The 16,724-nt window shown below is 41.9% G+C and overlaps 1 protein-coding gene across 2 annotated transcripts in view; it reads left to right on the top strand.

The window, feature by feature from the left end:
* Positions 1–458: 458 nt before the first annotated feature.
* GPD2 (glycerol-3-phosphate dehydrogenase 2) overlaps positions 459–16,724 on the top strand; it is a 141,931-nt gene continuing 125,665 nt past the window's right edge. The window contains exon 1 of one of the 2 annotated variants that reach the window (XM_082690583.1): positions 459–827. The gene's annotated coding sequence lies outside the window, so the exon portion shown is untranslated. Of the gene's footprint in view, positions 828–948; positions 1,489–16,724 lie in introns of those variants that run through there. The other variant, XM_082690582.1, reaches the window with a different exon arrangement.

Raw genomic sequence — 16,724 nt, 5'->3', positions numbered from 1 at the left:
GTTTTAAAATGTAAGACTCTCCAAGTTCAATCTACAGAGTGACTCACTTGGTGTGAACCTGGGGTCAATCATTTTATACCCGCCTTTCCATTCTAATATGTACCCAAAGTTGGGAACCTGGATAGACTGGTTTCCTGAAGTTAGTGAGTTTGGGACCCAATGAAGCTACACATTCCTTTATGTCAGTTACAATTTTGCGGCCATTTAAGGAAATTGACTTAATAAGTAATAGGCTGAAAAAACCCCACATTGCGATTTGGGTTCAAAGTAATTTGGCTGCCTTCCTTTGGAAGGCCTTTCCAACCCTCCCCTGGGTATTTTTCAACACCAAGGTAGAAACCTTATTTGCAAAACTTCCAGAGGTTGTGGGAGGAAAGGTCTTAAAGAAATGGGGTACATTTGAACCCCATCTGCGTCCTCCCTGGGTCCATTTGGGCTTGTCTAGCCACTTGCAGTTCCAAGTGAGCTGGGCATGCTCAGTGGGCAGGGTCGGTTTTAGGGGGTGCATCTGGGAAGCCTGCTGCTCTGCAGCGGGGCTCTCCGCCTCCCCCCACCTGTACGAGGCTGGACCTGAGGAGCCAATGCTCGGCATCCCACCTTCTGGAGCTTGGGCTTGGCCTTCCCTGCGGGTTCCCGCGCTGACATTCAGCGGGCAGGTCAGGAGGCCGAGCGTGCCTACAGGAGCGCGCGGGGGGAGCCCGAGCGAGGGCTTTGGGCTCGGCCGGGTCCCAGGGGTCCACCCGTTTCCTAGAAGCGTTTCTAGGCCCAGGGAAGCCTTTCTGCTGAGGAGGGGAAGCCAGATTCGGGGGCGGGCGACGAGAAATCAGGTAAGCCAGCCTGCCCGCATGCAGGCGGTCAAGAGTCTCCTCTCTCCGGGACAGGTGGCGAGGGCGGCCCGCGTGGGGAGGGCAGAGGCAATCGGACACCTCCCCCATATTCCCCAGGCCTAGCCGAGCCCAGGCTTTCTTGTCTGCCAGGCGGCCGACAAGGCGGGGCGCAGGGCAGGAACCGCAGCCAGGGGCGAGGGCCCGCGCAACGGCGCGCCGCCGCCCCACCCGGGCGTGTGTCCCCGTCCGGTCACGTTCATTGGGCGGCGGAGACCTCGGTCGCTCGCCACCCGCTGGTTCGCGACGCTTCACCCCCTACCCCGGCCCCGGCTCCCGCCTCCACTTCCGCGTCTCCCCGCTGGGCCGGAGAAGCCTGGGCCCGAGGAATCCGGGCTGGAAGCAGCGGTCGCGCCGCCCGGGCCAACCCCTGGGGAGGGAGGAGGAGCAGGAGCGGGAGGAGGAAGTCGCCGGAGAGGCGGGGGTGCGGCGGCGCGGGGCGCGTCGGGTTACACTGGCTCGGGCTGCCGGGGAGTGACAGCCACGCGCGCCTCGCCGCGAGGATCTGGGCCGAGGGTCTGGTTCGGGGGGAGGCAGAGACTCCGCCCCACCCGGAGGAACTGTGCGCGCCTGCTCTCCCCTCGCGCGAGAGGATCAATCTCAGGTGTGTGCTTCCTGGGAGACCCCCTTTCCCCGCCCTCAGGGTCAGAGGGGAGACCGGTCCCTTTCCGACCCGCGTGAGTCCCCTAGCACCCCGGTGTTGGGTGGGTGGTGGCGGGATTCTTGGGGGGGAAGATTGAGAATTTCTCCCCAACAGAAGGTGGCCTCGTTCTCAGGCAGAGTTTAGCTCTTTATATTTTGGAGGGCGGTGGGGTTAAGATACATTTTGGGCAAGCGTCGGTAGCTAATTGAAAGTTTCCTGCAAACTTTTGGCTTGTGAGTGTCGCTCCTCTGATGAGAAGGACTGTTGCTCCCTTCTGAAGTAAGGGAGGGAAAGATTCTAGAACGGTGCTGAGGCTCTCTTTTGAGAACCTTGGGTGCTGGAGTGTGACAGTTATAGGAGGAAATGGAAAGTGTACACCGATGTACTTAAAGCAGCCTCCTCTCTCCACGTAGTAGCGTCTCTGAGCAAAAATAGATTTGCAGAGTGCTTTGGCAGAAAGGTGTAGCCCTGTGAATGAAGTGTTGCTCTTACCGCTAAGTTTCTAGACAGCCCTCCACCTTATGCGCACGAGGATTCACTCCCCAACCTTCCTTAAGAGTTTCAAAGTAATTTACAAACACAAATTCTCAGTCTTAGTGACATGGGCCAACCCACACTGCACATCACATTATACCTATCATGGGAGGCAGTTATAGAAATAGCTAGCTAACAGTTAATTTAGTCGACTTATAAATAGTCTTGTATAAATAGTTGAGGGAAGGAGGGGTAAGTTACACCGTTTGTTGCTTTAAACAAAACTGTTAGAATTTTGCATATGTTTCAAGTTTAAGAGTTTGCGAAGTTTATTTTTGGACTGTGGAGGATAATGGCAATGGCCACACTGGGGGGCCAGGCACTTCCTGACTGCCCCCCCCCCCCACTGTGGTTTTGCAGGATGTTCAGTGAGAGCTGGGTGCCATTGCCCAATGGATACTATATGCAACCTGGGAAACTTTATGATGTGGATGTTGAAACCACTCTGTGATCCTCATAAGGACATATATCAAGTTACAATGCTCCCTTGATTTTTACAAATCAGCTTTTCAAATAAAGCATTACCTTAGTAAAAAATGGATAAAATATGGAATTTTCGGTTTGACAGACAACATAGGTGGAGCTGTCTGTTCTGATTTCTCACATGGTCACTTTGTAAAGAAATTCTGAGCAGCATTAAAGTGCTACCTTTTCCCCCCTTTTAGGGGAGGGGTAGAGGGAGGGGGAAAGAGAATCCTAAGCAGACCTATGCTTAGTGTCTAGCCAGACACAGGGCTCAGTCTCACAGCCCTGAGATCATGACCTGAGCCAGAATTAAGAGTCGGATGCTTAATCCACTGAGCCACCAAGGTTCCCCCTTCTTCTTCTTTTTTTTTTTTTTAAAGATTTTATTTATTTATCAGAGAGAGAGAGAGAGCGAGCACAGGCAGACAGAATGGCAGGCAGAGGCAGAGGGAGAAGCAGGCTCCCTGATGAGCAAGGAGCCCGATGTGGGACTCGATCCCAGGACGCTGGGATCATGACCTGAGCCGAAGGCAGCTGCTTAACCAACTGAGCCACCCAGGGGTCCCCAAGGTTCCCCCTTCTCTCTGATTTATTAGAAGATGTATTGAGGGCTCAGTAATTGACAACAGGGCTACAGTTTCTAGTTGTCATGGGTTTTACCCCCTCCTCCTTTGGTTCATGTAACTAATCTCATTAAAGCTATTTAAAAAGATTTGACTGTCACTGTTAAGTAAATCATATTGGCAAACTATTACAACTCTGAAATTATTTTGTTGGGTTGTTTTCTGTCTTTCATCCCTGGAATGTAAAAATTCTGTGAGAAGGATTGGTCTGCTTCACTTGCATTTCTATTCCTAATGTTTAGAGTGGTGACTAGCTTGTCATAAGTGCTCAATAAATATTTTCTCAATGACTGACTGAACTGTGGGACAAACTGTAGCTGAGTGTAGTTGGGGGAAGAAAACAAGACCGTGGTCTTAGGTAAGTTATTCAAACTCACCGAGCCTCAACTGTCTCATTGGCAAAATGTGGATAATAGAATATGATATAGCACATGTAAAACTGCTGGTGATGTACTTGTTAGGTGGTAGACTTCAAAATATTATCTCCCTTCCTTCTTATATATTTTTCTTTTTGTATTGAAAAGGGAAAAACTTGGACAAAGAATAGATACATTAGCTCCTGCAAATTGTTCATGAATTATCCAGGCATCATCCCCTTTACTTTGTGTGTGTGAGCAAAAAAGCAGGAGGGGCAGAGGAAGAGAAAATCTCAAGCAGATTCCACGCTGAGTGCACAGCACATCAAGGGGCATGAGATCATGCCCCGATCCAAATCCAAGAGTCAGATGCTCAACCAACTGTGCCACCCAGGCACCCTCTCCTCTTTCTTTTTTATTTATTTTATTAATTTATTTGTTAGAGAGAGAGAGAGAGAAAACACACAAGCAGGCAGAATGGCAGACAGAAGTGGAGAGAGAAGCAGGCTCCCTCCCAAGCAAGGAGCCTGATGCAGGACTTGATCCTAGGACCCTGGGATCATGACCTGAGCTGAAGGCAGACGCTTAACTGACTGAGCCACCTACGCGTCCCACTTCTTTATTATTTTTTTTTAATGTGATGATGTTTCTGCTTAGGTTTTTCAAAACTTGGGTCATTCTGCTTGTCAACACTAGGATTCACTAGGTTGTTTAGTCCTGAAACAACACTTCAGAAAGAGCATTAGATATAAAACACATTTGGGGCACCTGGGTGCCACAGTCGGTTACGTGTCTGACTCTTGGTTTCGACTCAGGTCATGATCTCAGGGTGGTGATCTCAGAGTCAGGAGATTGAGCCCCGAGTTGGGTTCTGCATGCAGCCTGGGGTCTTCTTGAGATTCTCTCTTCCTCTCCCCCTGCCCCTCCCAGTTGTACGTGCACGCTCTCTCTCTCCAAAATAAATAAATAAATCTTTTAAACAAAAAAAGAGAAAGAAAACATTCAATCTTGAACAACATGGGTTTGAACAGTGTGGGTTCACTTAGATGTGGAGGTTTTTTTTTTTTTTAATAAATACAGTATAGTATTATAAACATATTTTCTTTTTCTCTTGAATTTCTAAAAACATTTTCTTTTCTCTAGCTTACTTTACTATAATACAGTATATCATATATATATAACATGCAAAATTTGTGATAATCCACTTTGTTTTCAGTGACACTTCTGGTCAACAGTAGGCTATTAGTAAAATTTTTCGGGAGTCAAAAGTTATATGTGGATTTTCAACTATGCAGGGGGGTCAGCACCTCTAACCCCTGCCTTGTTCGAAGGTCAACTGTATATTTAACACTTGGCTTCTTGAAGAAGTTTTCTTTAGGCTTGTGTAGCATTACAGAGTAGCAAGTGCTAGAAGAAGAAAAAGTATGGTTATCTTGCTTTTGAGAGAGTTAGACTTTGTTTAACCAGGTAAAACAGACACCAGCATAAGATCTTGCATAATCATATGCCATGGGTAAAATGTTGACTTCAACTGTGTGGTTATGCCAGGGAGTTGTTAATATGGGCTCAAATAGTTGGGACAGTTTTGTGGTGAAGAGAATGTCATTTCAGCAACAGAGAGACCTATAGTTTCCTGAAGATTACAGCAAAGAGAGGTCATGGTTGTATCAAGAATGTTCACTATTTTGTATTTCACTGCATTAAAAAGCCAGCACAATCCTTTGCTTTCAGACAATCCTATGTGGAAAAATATTAAACCTAAAAACAGTAAAATTCTGGATGTGCACTAAGTATTACTTTTCATATCTCTGAGTTTTAAAGCTCAGGATTGGGGTTAGAAATTGTAACCCTTCATTTTTACCACTTTTACCACACTTACATAAAAATGTATAACATCACCTGCCTGTTACATTATCCAGCTCTATGTAATGGGATTTATTTTTCATCTGATGTTTCTGGGGAAATTACTAATCATTAGGTGTGGGACCCCTACACCTGGCTAATTTCAGGACTGTTATTTTGGGAGATAAGGAAGGACTGAGTGGAACTAAACTGAGAAGATTATTAATGTGTTTCTAGATGCTAATTCAAATACTTAGATAATTCCATCAGGACTCATCCCCTTTGAGATAAGAAGCAATGGTAAATTGTGTCCTTGAGGAAGAAGCAGCTAAGGAAGGGAGTGTTGTACAGTTTCTTGTTGACATGATGGGGGAAAGAAATGCAGGAAGGAGAGATGATTAGATTCAACTAATCTAATTGTCAAAAGACAAGGGCTAAGGTGGCTGTAACCTAGGACAACTGTAGCAACTGTTTACTTGGAACATAAAGTTTTGTTCCTCTGGTACATACCCATCTGGCCTTAGCAGCCACTGGTGGATACAAGGTTAGTAAAAGACTTTCTAAGCATAAGTCTCCAAGTCATGTTGGGAGGACATCTCATTTAATAGCAAATTCTAGAAAACTTATTTTCAGAAAACAACCTCTCTGTTATGATTTGTGGGGTCTGCTTTCCTCTCTATATTATAAAAACGTTTTATGGTAGAATGTAAGCAGGTAATCAAATATGAGCTTCTGTAGACCTCTTTCTGTATTATCTGACCAGGGATTGACCTCAGGAACTTTTAAGGGAAGGGAAACATGGGAGCCTATGGTTTGCACACCTGAGAATGTTTAGGAATTGACTATGACCAGAGTTTGTCCAGAACTCTGATTTTATGTCCTGACATGAATGTGACCATGAGTTTTTGTTTGTTTTTTCTTGTTTTCCAGGATTTTTGCCTTTTGTTGGAGGTTCTTAATGGCTCTTTGTCTTAAATATTTCTTCCTTGAGCATATCTATGTTCTTTCCCATTTTTCAGTTGAAATTTTTATGTTGGTTCTTTCAAAATCAGATTTCTGATTTATGCAGCAAGTAAGACATGGTTTCTGATTTTAATGAGGTCAAGCTGTGGTTTTGTTAGTTCATTAAAATTAGGGGGAAGAAACTAATTAATAGAAAATCTTTCCTTCCTAACTAAAATTTACTGTGACATACATAATAACAAAATTTTAAAACTTTATTTGGGAAATTTAGAGCGTATCATGCTTAGCGAAATAAGTCAAGCAGAGAAAGACAACTATCATATGATCTCCCTGATATGAGGAAGTGATGATGCAACATGGGGGCTTAAGTGGGTAGGAAAAGAATCAATGAAACAAGATGGGATTGGGAGGGAGACAAACCATAAGTGACTCTTAATCTTACAAAACAAACTGAGGGTTGCTGGGGGGAGGGGGGTTGGGAGAAGGGGCGGTGGGGTTATGGACATTGGGGAGGGTATGTGCTTTGGTGAGTGCTGATTCACAGACCTGTACCCCTGGGGATAAAAATACATGTTTATAAAAAATAAAAAATTAAAAAAAAAAAAAAAAAGCCCAGACGCAAGGATTTGCCTGATGAGGCCAGGCCCACCCAGGAGAACCTTCCTTTTGATGAACTCAAAACCAGACTTATTTGGGACCTGAGTGTACTGCAAAATCCTTTTGCCTTTGTCATAGAGTGTAACCTAACCGCAGGACTGAAATTCATCATATTCATAATCCCACTCACTCTCAGAAGAGGGGATTCTATAGGCAATATACAACCAGGTCGGGGGGAGCAGTTATTGGGAAACATCACATAATTCTACACACCACACTGGTATTTTCCAGATTAGTTTTAAATATAGGTGACAATTTGGGCATCTTATTTTGTTGTATTAAACTAAGATTTATTTTTCATAAAAAATAGTGATTGAATTTTATCAAATGCCTTTTATATATCTACTGAATGATATTTTTCATTTTTGTCATATTAATATGATTAATTTTATTACTGTTTTTCCTCTTACTGATTCATCTTTTCATTCCTGATGTGAACCCCCTACCTTGTTCTTTATTCTTCTAAATGTACCACTAAAGTCTATTTTCTAACATTTTATTTAAAAATTGTAAACCTCTGTTTATAAGTAAAATTGGCCTGTTTTCTTGTGATATTTTACAGGGTTGTAACAGTTAGGCTGACCTTTGTAAAAAGAATTTGGAAAGTTTCCTTGTTTTTTCCCTCTGTGCTAGGAAAAAAAAAATTAAATTGTGTTGGAAATCTCAAGAAAAAAAATTTTTTTCCGACAAAATGAAATTGTTACTGATTTACTTTATTTTTTTTAATAGTGACATATGGGACATCTCAGTGGCTCAGTCAGTTAAGTGTCCAGCTCTTCATTCCGGCTCAGGGCATAATCTCGGGGTCATGCGATCACTCCCCATGTTGGGCTCTGTGCTCGGTGGTGAGTCTGCTTCTCTCTCACACACACACACTCTCTCTCTCTCTCTCCCACTCTAAAATAAATAAATCTTTGCAAACTTTTAAAAAATAGTGAGATTTTTTAGGGTGTTTTTTAAACAACGACTTTAAATTTCTTAAGCCTCATGTTCTTTAGATAGTGGTGTGTCCTCCCAACATGACTTGGAGACTTATGCTTAGAAAGTCTTTTACTAACCTTGTATCTACCAGTGGCCGCTAAGGCCAGATGCGTATATGCAAGAGGAACAAAGCTTCAAGTTCAAAGTAAACAGTTTGGGAGCATTTTAGTTAAGATTTTATACCATTATTATTTTAATAAGATACAATAAACTTCTAAATGTATTTGAACAGTGATAAAAATAACATAGCTTATGGTATTAGGTTCTCAAAAGCCGTCTTCCTTTTATTTAAACTGGATAAAGAGCATGTTTGTTGCATTGTGGTGATGTCAACACTGCTTTGATCATTCCACTTTGCTCCACTCTTCCTTGGGTTACTCTGATCTATTGGATCCAGTTCCAAATATTTGTCTTTGAATTTACAGACCTCTCTGGTCATGCTCCAGTATTAAGGTCGTGTCCTTATCTTCCCCTGGGATCCAGCCACACTGGACTACTTGGAATTCCCCAAATCTGTCTTCTTCCTACTGCTGTCCCTATATGCATGCTTTTCTTTCTACTTCACCTTTTTGAAATTCTTTCAGTCCTTGAATGTCCTGACCGTTGGCTTACCAATATCATGGTGCTTTCCCTCACCGCTCCAGTCAGAAGTGTTTTGTACATTTCCTAAATCATTCAATTGCTCTTTTTATGCCACCCTCAAGTCTCTCGTTTTCTCTTATAAGCTAATTATTTGAAAACGTGTATTATTTCCTTTTCTGCATATCATGTAGAGCAAGAGCTGGATCTTACACAATTTGGTAGATTTCATGTGCTCAGCCCAGATGCCTTGCACGTGGGGAACACCTAGGTAAATAGTTTTTTGAATGATTGATCACCTTATGTAATTCCCTTATCCTTTAGTTTCTCAGGAACCATGTGATAGAAATGGGTTGGGTGCGATTGGAGAGCAGATAACATAGGCAGTTGTATTCCAGATAATCAGTTGGACTGGATAATTCAAGCTTTCTGTTTTCCAGGCCTCCCCTTTTTCTTTACAGATTTGGCACTTTTGATAGCCCAAAACACCATATTTAGGAGGAGGAAAGGAAAGCGAAGTTATGAAAGCAATTCCTGAAGAAAATGAATCTGCAAAGGGAGAGATTACTTAGTATCCACGGGGGGCTCCCTTCTTTTCACCAATTTCTCCCTTCTCTCTCACTGCCCGCCTAATCCAGTCTCTTAGGAAAAGAACCTGGAAAATTAACTCATAAAAAGAGGAGTGATAAAGTTAACTTGTCACTTTATCAGAAGACTCTGGATTCTGAAGGGACAAAACCTTGACTATCATTTATATAAGCTCGGAGAAAGAATCTTTGGGGAGCATTGGTTCCCTGACCATCCCCGAAGTCACTGTCTAAGCCACTTAGGTGTGACTTTGGTCAGTTTCTGCACCTTTCAGTTTCTTCCTCTATACAAGGAGGGGGACTACATGAATCTTAAGCCCATAAATGCATGAAGTATTTTAGTACTCTTGTCTAAGGTGAGGCCGTTCTTGGTCAGTGGATTCTGTTCACTGCTGGACCCTTGATCTAACTTTTTCCCCAAGTCTGGGATCTCCTTACTCCCAGTCTCTCCGGATGTAGCATTCATATGCAGAGGATGCTGCATTCTCTGCATCTCTCTCCCTGGCTCATGCTCACAGGATCTGTTACAACAAGTCTATTTCTCTTCCTTCTCTCATCATGTTTGCTATTATTAACCCCTTACCCCCATCTTAGCACACCCTTAAGTAGCTGGGATATTTATCTAAAAAAATGTTTTCAGGGTGCCTGGATGGCTCAGTGGATTAAAGCATCTGCCTTCAGCTCAGGTCACGATCTCAGGGTCCTGGGGTCGAACCACATCGGGCTCTCCGCTCAGCAGGGAGCTTGCTTCCCCTTCTCTCTGCCTGTCTCTCTGCCTACTTGTGATTTCTGTCAAATAAACAAATAAAATCTTTAAGAAAATATATGTTTTCACAGAATTGTAAAATAGAAAAGGGGTTAGAGATCTAACCCAACTCCTTTTATTATGAATAATAAATAGTAATTACAAGTATCATTTACTGAGCAATCATCATTTCCTAGGTGCTGTGCTAAGCACTCGGCTTATGTTATTTCATATAGCAGCAGTGAACTGTTCTATCAGCGGGGAAACACAGTTCCAGAGAACTTAAGTGACTCATTCAAAGCCACATAGTTATTTCCTGATATGACTGAAACTCCCTTGAAAACTGTGTTAAGAAATAATAGAATCAAGGGATAATCCTTCCAGTATTTCTGTAATGTATTTCCTGCTTTTTGTTGCTCTGGATTCCACTGCTTGACTCATTGAGCTTTGCCTTTTAACACTTCCACTTACTAATATTTTACCCTGTGGCTTCAGAGTTTTCACCAGCGATGCTGAACTGGTTCAGAGATCGAATGCCTAGGACACTATGCCTGCCTAAGATAGTACTCCGTTTTATGTGACGTCTAGGAAACCATGATGTTGTGAATTAGTATCAATGGATACGGAAACAACCTGCAACTTGGTGGTAATCTGCTTTTCCCACTACTGCACCTGGGTGTGTGAATGCTACATGAATGAACACAATCATGCAAATTGGATGTCCATAGAAATTCATGTCCTCCATTGTCAGCCATGGCGCCATTCTTTGATCTGTTTTTAGAAGACACCTTTTGCCCTTTTCCGCCATAGTTTACCAATCTTCAGCATTATCTTTCAGCCTTTTACCTGACCTGTACAATTTTTTTGTGCCAATGTACCGTGGTATTTCAATACTTTATTAAAAATTAATATAATGGTCAAGAATAAATCTGATTTAAATACATAGGAAATATGCAAAGTTGTTTGGCCTCTTAATCGTTCATTCATTTGGTTATATTTGCCAGATGTTATGAAGCATCAAAGATTTTCAGATTTAAAAACCAAAGTTCTATTATTTTTCAGTATTTCAAGTCATTTTCTTATGTGTATTTCTGCCTTAGTAGAATAAATAAGATAAAATACATTTTATAGTTAGAGCTGAGCTGATGAGCTTTAAATTTTATTTATTTATTTATCTATCTATCAAATTCAAGTTAGTTAACATATAGTGTAGTATTGATTTCAGGAGTAGAATTTAGTGTTTCATCACCTACCTATAACACCCGATTCTCATCCCGACAAGTGCTCTCCTTGATGTCCATCACCCACTTAGCCCGTCCATCTCCCCTCCAGCAGCTCTCTGTTTGTGCTCTGTAGTTGAGAGTTTCTTAGTTTGCTTCCCTCTCTGTTTTTATCATATTTTATTTTCCTTCCCTCCTCCTATGTTCTTCTGTTTTGTTTCTTAAATCCCACGTAAGTGAAATCATGTGGTATTTGTCTTTCTCTGACTGACTTATTTCACTTAGCATAATACCCTCTAGCTCCATCCACATTGTTGCAAATGGCAAGGTTTCATTCTTTTTGATGGTTCAGTAATAGTCCTTGGTGTGTGTGTGTGTGTGTGTGTGTGTATGTATAGATACAAGTATATATATCTATATACATATATATACACTTTCTTTTTTTCTTAGCCTTATTTACTTATTTGACAGAGAGGTACACATAGAGAACACAAGCAGGCAGAGCAGCAGGCAGAGGGAGAGGGAGAAACAGGTTCTCTGCTGAGCAGGGAACCTGATACTAGGGCTCTACTCCAATTCCCTGGGATCATGACCTGAGCTGAAGGTAGCTGCCCAACCAACTGAAACACCCAGGTGCCTTTATATACCACATTTTCTTTATCCATTCATCAGTTGATGGACATTTGGACTCTTTCCATAGTTTGGCTATTGTTGATAGTGCTGCTATAAATATTGGGGTGCATGCAACCCTTCAAATCACCATTTTTGTATGCTTTGGATAAATACCTAGTAGTGCAATTGCTGGATCAGAGGGTAATTCTATTTTTAACTTTTGAGGAACCTCCATACTGTTCTTCAGAGTGGCGATGCTAACAGCCACTTACTGTGGCTCCCACCAACAGTGTAAGAGAGTTTCCCTTTCTCCACATCATCGCTAACATCTATCATTCCCTGTTGGTAATTTCAGCCATTCTGACAGATGTGAGGTGGTATCTCATCACGGTTTAGATTTGTATTTCCCTGATGATGAGTGAGGTTGAGCATCTTTTCACGTGTCTGTTAGCCATCTGCATGTCTTCTTTGGAAAAGTGTCAGTTTATGTCTTCTGCCCATTTCTTAATTGGATTGTTTTTTGTTTTGGTTTGGTTTTTTTGGTATTGAGTTTGGTAAGTTCTTTATAGATTTTGGATAATAAGCCTTTATCAGATACGTCATTTGCAGATATCTTCTCTTAGTTCGTTGGTTGTCTTTTAGTTTTGTTGATTATTTCCTTTGCCGTTCCTTTGCTTTTTACCTTGATGAAGTCTCAGTAGTTCATTTGTGCTTTTGTTTCCCTTGCCTCTGGAAAAAAGTCCATTTCTTCATCAGTTAATTGTTAGTGGTTAGGGCAAAATAAACTGTTGGAGGGATCTGAGAGTATATAAAAGCCATATGTGACATGTTTATTTCTTGGTCATATCATACTCTTGATTGGTGAATGACTTCATGATTTACACACCCTTGAACCTTTCATTGATTTTGCCATTCCTTAGAACTAAAGTTGTTTTCAACTTTATCCAGTTAGTGGAAGGAGAAAGAGAAGAAGTGTATCTACTTTCTAAACACTTGGTGTTGCAACGAATGCATCAGTTCCTCAGACATACCAGTAGCCAGAATTCAGGTACACAACAAAGGGAGATTGGAAAATGTAGTGTAGCTGGGAGCTGAAGAGACTGTGGGTTTTTGGTGAAGCTGTTCCCTTCACACTGCTTTGCATCCTATTATACTGAGAAAAAAGAGATCCTAGATACCACGTCAACTAATATATTTTGGTCTCCATCATTAACTACCAAGTTAGAGGTAGAGTTATTCAAAGTTGGTGCTTGCAACCATACTCAGATCCCCTGTTCCTTTAGCTGCCTTCCTCTATGAAATTTCTCCATGTTCACCTGTGTTTTAAATATTTGTAAGAATGCTCAAGATTTTCCCATCACAGAAGCACATAAGACCAAAAACCAAAACTATTTCCTTACCCTATACTACCCTCCAGCTACATGCTTACTTTCTCTTCTTTCAGCCTATGTTTCCCCAAAGTATATTGTGTATGTTGTTCTGTTTCCTCACCATCCATTCACTCCGCGGCTGTTGCAAATTTGGCTTCCACCTTAGATGAATCTGTTGCTCTATGATTATTGGTGTCCTCCTTATTGGCAAATCAATGGGACCATATTACTTGAAATATCTGTGATTCTGCTGATTCCCTCCTTTGTGAAGCCAAACTTTCACTAGGCTAGTATTCCATCTTTTGGACTTCTCTATGTGGATCTCTTTGGCAGTTTCTTCCCCTTGATATTGGAGTTCCTACGGTCTGTCCACTGTCTTCTCACTGTAGAAGCTCTCTTCACCACTAAGTTCATCCATATCCCTGATTTTAGTAATTCCCAAATCAACATCTCCAGGGCACCTGGGTGTTTGGTTAAGTATCTGCCTTCTGCTCAGATCATGATCTCAGGGTCCTCTGATCGAGCCCTGTACTGGGCTCCCTGCTCAGTGGAGAGTCTGCTTGTCCCTCTTCTTCTTTCTCCACTCATGATTTCTCTTTTTCTCTCTCTCAGATAAATAAATAAAATCTAAAAAAAAAAAAAAAAACAAAAACCTGCATCTCCAATCAGACTTCTTTCCTGAATTTAGACTCAGTGAGCATTTCCACTTGGATGTCCCACAGTCTAGATGGGACTCATCATCTCCCTCTGTCCTCATCCTAATGCTCCTCCAATGTTTCTGCTTTCGCGGGAACGGCACCACCATCCTTTCTCCCCTCTATACCATCCATTCATGTGTTAAGTTTATCATTCACCTAATACATGTCAGGCATTTTTCTACAAATTAAGATTACAGTGGTGTAAAAATAGGTACAGTCTCTGCTTTGTAGAGTTTATTTGCAGGGGTGGGAGGGAAGGAAAGGAAATAATAGTAATTAAATAAAGAAGAGACATATGAGATGATGAGAATTATGTGGTTATTTTGAATTTGGATAGCTTGGGAAGTCCTCTCTGAGGAGCTGACATTTGGTCTGGGTCCTGAATGATCAGGGGGAGTTAGCTGTGCAAAGATGAGGAGCAGAGCATTACAGGCTGAGAAGACAGCTGGTGCCAAAACTAACTGCATTCTTGATGAATTTGATGGGCAGGAGAAGGTAAAGAAACCTTAAACTTAATGGGTGAGAGGGAGAGGTATCTGTATTAGTTATCTGTGGCTGTTGTAACAATTTACTGTAAACTCACTGGCATCAAACAACAGAAATTTGAGGTGCCCGGCTGGCTTCAGTCATTTGGGCCTCTGATTCTTGGTTTCAGCTCAGGTTGTGACCTCATGGGGCTGGAGCCTGGCATTGGGCTCCCTGCTCAGTGGGGAATCTGCTTGAGAGTGTCTCCCTCCCATGCATGATCTCTCACTCTCTTTCTCTCTCTCAAATAAATAAATAAAATCTTAAAAAACAGAAATAAGAACCATGAAGTTTCTTCTCTCTTAGTTCAGGAGGCCAGAAGTCCAAAATCAGGATCTTAAATCAGGATGGTGCCAGGTTATGCTCCTTTCTGAGGTCCTGGGGGAAAGTCTGTCTGCCCTGCTTGAATGCTGGTGACTCCAGGCATTCAGTAGCTTATGGCTGTATCACTGCAACCTCTGCCTCTAGGATCACCTTGCCTTCTCTTCTGCATGGGTCAAACCTCCCTTTGCAGCCATCTTATAAGGTACATGTGACTGCACTTGGGGCCTACCCTGAGAATTCAGGATTATTTCCTTATCTCAGGATCTTTCACTTGATCACGTTTGCAAAGTCTTTTTTATTGTTGTTGTGGTTGTTGTTGTGTAAGGTAACACTCACAGCTTCCAGGGTATGGGATATGGATAGCTTTTGGGTGCCACTATTCAACCTACCACAGTATCCAGGAGTATCTTTGAAAAGTAAGCAAGGGTCAGGTCTCATAAGGCTTTATAAGGCAGGATAAGGCATTTAGATTTCATTCTCTGGTGATATAAGGTATTAGAGGATTGTGTGCTGGTAAATGAAGCAATGAGTTTTTGCAATAAAGCAGCGTGTCAACTTTTTTTTTCATTCCGTCGCTCTAAGAAGAGTAATTAAATTGAAATTAATTAATTACAATTTTAAGTCAATTTCAGCCTAGCAGGAGAGTATTCCATAATATTATAGAATAAGATTTTGTTAAGTAGAGTTGTGCTTTGGGGGACCACAAATTGCTGTTATGTATAAGATCTTTTTTCACCCCCAAGACTCCGTTTTGTTTCTTGGATGTTATTGGTCCCACTGAGAATGCGTACTATCCGAGACTGCTCCGACAGCGAAAGGCAGACTGGATTGTGGTTGGTGGGAGAGGGGAGAATGGAAGCAGGACCCAGTTAAGAATCAATTTTAGTTGTCCAACCAATAAATTGTTATTGTTTGATCTTTTGGGCCCCATTTCAGCATGTGTCCCACATGACACTAGGCAATTCTATCACTACCTACTACCTACGTGGAGACAGCATCAGATTCCCTGGGGTAAGGACCAGGTCATATAAGACTGACCTCTGCCCCCCCACCCCTTCAGATTCCAGTTGCAAATCCCGGGCTGTTTGTTACTTGTGCTTCTGGCCAACTGTCTAAAGATTGGAGGTTCTAGTGACCTCCTCCTTAGGTGTGGTTAGTTTGCTAGAGTGGCTCACAGAACTGAGGTCACCTGAATGACCAAATACATGTTTCTTATAAATCATTATACTGAATACAGAGAGGCATTGTGTTAAAGATGAAAAGAACTGAGTAGATTTAGGATATGTTTTTGAAATAGAGTTAGTTGACTGAACTTGCTGATAGATAATTATCTGGAGAGGGGAAACAAGAATCTAGATAAAGGCTTACATTTTTTTACTTGTGCAGAACTTTTTATTGTGCCATAAACTGGGAAGGGAAGAGTTGGGAGAGAAGCAAGCTTGAGGGAAGAGAGAAAATGCTCTGTTTTGACTGTGTTAAGTGTAAGACACTTATTAGATGTTCCTTTGGAGCTATATTAGACAATTGGATAAGTTGAGTTTGGAAGATTCTGGGAAGGGTATTGGCTGATGATACAGAGTTTGGAGTTATTTGCATATTGATTTTATCTGATACTGGATAGAATTACCTATCAGGAATGTATAGATAGAGAAGGAAGCCATTGGGGCACTGTTTTATTCAGAAGAGAAGAAGTTGCCAATGGGGTAGGAGGGAAACCCGGATAGTGTGGTGTCCCTGAAGTTAAGAGTTCAAAATATTTTTAAAAGGAGATGTTTCTGCAGTGTCAGTTATAGAGATTGCATTTGGTGAAATGAGACCATTTGTGATTTTGACAATTTGACATATACTTTAAGTAGAGCAAGGCTGGGGCAGAAGCTTATTTAATTGAGTTGTGGAAGCAGAGACAGTTCTTACAACTCTTTCAAAAATTTTTGTTGTGAAGAAACACAGAGGGGTGGAAAAGTTCTTAGAAGAGATATTGTCTAGGGAAGGGCTTGTTAGGACCAGAAAGTAATAGAATGCATTTATGTAGAGAGGAAATGATGGAGAATAATTAAGTAGAGAGGAAAAACGGATGAAGGCAGGGGAGAGTGATGGATAATAATTAGAGTACAAT

The sequence above is a fragment of the Mustela nivalis genome (assembly GCF_964662115.1).
Source record: "Mustela nivalis genome assembly, chromosome: 11".
In the NCBI taxonomy this organism is placed as follows: Eukaryota; Metazoa; Chordata; class Mammalia; order Carnivora; family Mustelidae; genus Mustela; species Mustela nivalis.
Note: the sequence above shows the minus strand (reverse complement) of the source record. Positions and strands in the feature narration are given on the sequence as shown.